The sequence below is a fragment of the Perca flavescens genome, chromosome 4 (assembly GCF_004354835.1).
Source record: "Perca flavescens isolate YP-PL-M2 chromosome 4, PFLA_1.0, whole genome shotgun sequence".
NCBI classification, from domain to species: domain Eukaryota; kingdom Metazoa; phylum Chordata; class Actinopteri; order Perciformes; family Percidae; genus Perca; species Perca flavescens.
The window spans coordinates 17,049,388-17,054,898 of NC_041334.1; positions in this window are offsets into that span (position 1 = coordinate 17,049,388).

Consider the following 5,511-nt stretch of genomic DNA (forward strand, 5'->3'; position numbering starts at 1 on the left):
AGGGGATACACAGATACAGAAAGACAGACAGAAATAGTCTCTGCCTTGCCTTTCTCACCACTGAGTCAGTGGACTGCATTTTTTTGCCATACTTGTCAGAGTATACACACTCAAAATAGCAAGCATAAGTATGTAAATTGAGACACAGCATGAGTAGTGGCTCTGTAAGGTTGAACTTATAGGTGCAACAGTATTTTGAGCTAAATGCTAACGTCAGTATACTAACATGCTCAAAATGACAATACTTACATGCTGATGTTTAGCAGATTTTATGTTTACCATGTTCACCATCCTAGTTTAGCCTATTAGCATGCTAACATTTGCTAATTTGCACAAAACAGTAGGTACAGCTGAGGCAGATGGGAATGTCATTAGTTTTGCAGGATCATAAAGTATAAAGTATGGAGATGGCGTTGGATGAAAAGTTAAGGGATCATGAAATTTCACCCTGGGGAAACATAAAAGTCTGCATCAAAATTCCTGCTAATCCATCCAATAGTTGTCAGGACAAGCACAAGTGTGAATGTGGTGGTGGCACAAGTCAGTAGCATTCAACCTCTGGACATCATAAATGTCTCCACCAAATTTCATGGCAATCCATCCAGCAGCTGAGATATTATGACCAACAGACCAGCATTACCACCCATAGAGTCACGATGCTAGCATGACTAAACCTGTGCTGGCTCTCGCCTTAGTGGAGCCCTAAGCAACATCTGGAAATACAAAAACAACACACACATTCCTGCTGATGTCGGTATTAAATAGATAAAGAACTTTATATATTCTTACAAGCAGTTGTGACTAACATCATTGGTAAGAATCACTCATAGACCTGTCAATCTTTTTTCTGTGATTTTGGAGAGTGTTTCTCGGCCTCAGCCTTGAAATGTATTCCTAGGTTCTCTGAGCAGACAGAAACGCAAGCAAATATGTATTGCCTATGCAATTATGGATACATTGTTTTAGTTTATTTTCTTTCCCCTAGCCAGGGGCGTAGCACAAAATTCTGGATCCTGTACATCGGCATTTAGTCTATTAAGTACAATAAATCTGCTTGAAAAGTGATCAAAACATGGCTTGTGCAACTCATTTTTACAGTGGAAAAAGTAGTTGTAATAACTTATTCTGCCTTCATCTTTGCCCACATGTGAAAACCTCACACACAAAACCCACAAACACACTTTTCCACTAAGAGGGAGTTTCATTTGAGGTACTGCAGTGTCTCAACATGCTTGTTTTGATGGCTTTTATTCCCATTTCCGAGTTTCTCTCCTTGTTTTTACTACGTCATTGAGCAATGTAGTTCTGTTCCCAATGAAACCTGATATTGTAACTGTACACTTAGGAATGTTTTTCACCCAGTGAGTGGCAGGGGGTGTTCACATTTCTTCACTTGTTCCTAAAAAACCTCCTTTGAGGCTCCGCTGTTTGCTCATTCTCTCTCCATGAATGAGAAGTAACACATGCCACATGTCATGCAAGAATGAACCCACAAAATGTCCTGGAATTAAGCGTGAGGGGCTTTCTCTGCAACCCAGTGTTCTGGTTATTGTTGTAACAGATGTAGAACTGTCCATCATTCTGTAGTAAACAACACTGTTATCCAACAAGGAGGTGTTATGCTCTTTTGCTTGACACTGTTTACATCTCTTAACGTTCTAAAAAAAGAAAGATAACTTTAGTGGTTACTCCATCTATGCTCTTTTTTTTAAGATTATTTTCTGGGCATTTTAGGACAGCTGAAGACATGAAAAGGGAGAGAAAGGGGGAATGACATGCAGCAAAGGGCCACAGGTTGGAGTTGAACCGGCAGCCCACCGCATTGAGGAATGAACCTCTATGTATGGGCCCTGCACGCTACCAGGTGAGCTACCCAGGTAGCCCCTTCTCTTTTAAGTGAGCAGGTGGTAGAGGGGAATTATTATTGTTCCCATCAGTTTAAGAAGAGTCAACAAGAACCAGGTGCTGGTTCAGAGCTAGAGCTAGTGCCGGATCGGAGTTGGTTCGACTGACGAGCCTCCAAAGAACCGATTTGAAACTAGGCTCTGGCTCCGAACCAGTACCAGCTCTGCCTTGGTGGAAAAGGGGTATAAGTTGTTTGGCAAAGGCTCTGACCTTGTCACTCCTAGTAAACATACACTAAGAAGAGACTGGGGATTGTAACTTTTCACCGCCAAAACCACATTAGATATATAGGTTGTGTCAAGGTCTGTATCCCCTAATCATAACTCAACCCTAATCAGCTATCTCTAACTAACATAAGACCCAAAACCAGCATTATGCGAAACACTATTCAAAGAGAAGGGAAACACTATTTCATGGGGAAACAGACTTATACATAAACAGTTTCCCTAGCCCAGCCAGCTAAGACCAGGTATCAAACAACAAAATTTGTTTGCATTTAGACCAAAATCAATTAAGTATTGACTATCAGGTATCAAAAAAAATCACACTGAATTTGATCAAACTTCTTTTACTGAAAATGTTCCCAGAGCTTTCAGCCACATATCATGGATGGATTCTTCTTAGTATTCTTTAATCATATATCATCATATTTTCTGATCTAAATCATAACTTGACATTTTTGCATAGTATAGGCACTGAAATTGAATAATCTCAATAGGATAGCTAACCCTCGCACCAGCTATTATGCAGAATCTACATGAATGTGTTGATATGGGCCAGTGTGTATGACACCAGCCACCATCTGACCATTCACTAACAAAATACACGTACTGTACTTGCAGAGATGATATTGTATATAGTAAATCACGATTCTTCCAAACTTAGCAATCCATCTGATATACAGTAAGATACTGTATATCTTCTTAACAGCAAAGCATTATTACCTTATACATTTCAGAATCACAAAAATATGTAGTGCTGACAGTGTTGTAATGTACTTATGTCGAATTTTCACGTATCTGTACTTTACTTCGTTATTTATATTTCCGGAAATTTTACTTTTACTCCATTACAGTTTCTAAATAAAATGTATACTTTTACTCCACTACATTCCCCCTAAGCATTTTAGTTTCTTGTTACTACAAAATATAGTCAGAAGTAATTTGTTACACTGGAAACAAGCAGGTTTGGCGAACCATTGCTCCTAAATTGCCAAGATAATGCACCCTCCATTTCAGTTTGTGACCTAAAGCCTGTTTGTTGCCAAGCGGCAAAAAAAAAAAGGACAAAACTAAAGAAGAAGAGGAGGAAGCATAATGACTGATAATGTCATGGAAGCACCTGGTACAGGCTCTGCCACCATGGTAACAGACGATGACCACCCCGACAACAGTGGTGATGAAGATAACATTACACACCTTTGGCCATAAAGTTCATAATCAACAGTTTTTTTACTTTTACTTCTAATACTTAAGTACATTTCAATCAGGAGAGACTTCTTGGGCGTGACCACCGGTGGCAGAAGGGGAGGAGGCGGGACACACTCTATTTCCTGAAACGACAACTGCCAACCGCGGAAGAGAGAGCAGATTTAAAGCAGGGTATCAAGCTGTGATAGGCTCGTGACAAATGGCTGACCCTGATTGGTTTAACTAACGACACAGCCTCTCTGATTACTACTGACAAGGGACGTACCATGAAACAGCTGATCATTATGAGTGATGGAAAAGGTATATGAAGTCTTCCTTTAAGAATTTACGCTGAGCTTCATTTAATATTAGAAAATTACTTTTGATACTTAAGTACAGTAAATATTAGCTACGCTAAGACTTTTAATCAAGTAATATTCTAAAAGGAGACTTTTACTTCTACCAAAGTCATTTTCTGGTAAGATACTTGTACTTTTACTCAAGTATTGCTTTTGAGTACTTTATACAAGACTGAGTGCTGACAAGCAGCAGATGGCCATCAGTACATAGCTATGAGCTTAAGGTAAAAAATGAACGGCTGAGTGAAACAGCAACATGAACTGGAGAACAGAAGCTCAGCATTTTAAATGAATATGTAATATTAAATAATGATCAAGATGGGCTGTGTGCCAAACAACACTCAGTTTACATCCTTGAAGCCAATATACATTATCTTCAACTAAAGATGAAGTTTGATAGGAATTCCAAACAACTGGCACAAAGAAGGAAGGATCCATATACTTAATAAAGGTGCTGCATGGATATCTAGATCCACTCTGCTCATTTTAGTAAGATCTGGCGTCAACAAAGCTACGGGCACTGTGGCTTTGACGGGCGGTGTATCTAAACAAGGATCTAAATTAAGTTTTCTGAGCCCTTTTCCACTCTGCATCTGCATCTAAGTATTCTTTTTCATTCTTGGTTACAGTATGGTTATATCACTTTCAGACATTGCGTCACTGATTATGAGTTTATACAATACAGAGCATTTACATAGTATAACTTACTTTTATTATATTTACTAAGAAGTATCAAGTCAATGATGAGATGTGGTTAAATTGTTGTTAAAAGTGTTTCTTTAGGGTTCTTGTAAATTTAAATAAATCTATATGTTTAGTTAAAGGAATAATTTCGTTTGTTAGCTGTTGTTAACTTAAAGTGATGGTTCGGAGTAATTTCACCTTAGGTTCCTTTGCACCATGACCTCGAGCCTAACACCCCCCAGAAGCTTTTTTCACCTGGGTCTAACATTGGAAGAGTTAGCGTAGAGTAGCGTTAGCAGCTGAATAGCTTAGTGCAGGGGCTAATGGACCCAGGTTTGTATCTCGTAAATGACCCCACTAATAATGCCCGAAATGATACCAAACGTCTACAGTACAAATAGGTTATGTTCTCATAAAACGATGGATTGGAAAGTTTGTAAGTATACCAGAAGTTTATGAACACTTGCCTGCTCTCTTCTGCTCTCTGTTGCTGCTGCTGCTACCTGCAGTTAGATGAGTGCTTAGGGACGTCTACAAATTACTACACCGAAAAGAGATACAACAAAAATATTTATTAATTTAATGATTAAATAAGGTAATGTCTCCAAACTTACCTCAATTATTACTTGTCTCCTGCTGGTTATACTACAGCACTTACTTTAAAAAAAAAGTTAAATTAAAAAATATTTTTGTTGCATCTCTTTTCGGTGTTGTAATTTGTAGACGGCCCTAAGCACTCGTCTTACAGCAGCAACAACAACAGCAGAGAGCAGAAGAGAGCAGGCAAGTGTTATTTACATAAACTTCTGGTGTACTTACAAACTTTCCAATCCATCGTTTTATGAGTGCATAACCTATTTGTACTACTGTAGACGTTTGGTATCATTTCGGGCATTATTAGTGGGGTCATTTACGAGATACAAACCTGGGTCCATTAGCCCCTGCGCTAAGCTATTCAGCTGATAATGCTACTCTACGCTAACTCTCCCAATGTTAGACCCAGGTGAAAAAGGCTTCTGGGGGGGTGTTTGGCTCGAGGTCATGGTGCAAAGGACCCTAGGGGGAAATTACTCCGAACCATCACTTTAAGTTACGTATGTAAGTTAAGTATGTTACGTACTTAAAGTAAGATAAGTATGTGACATTAGCTAACT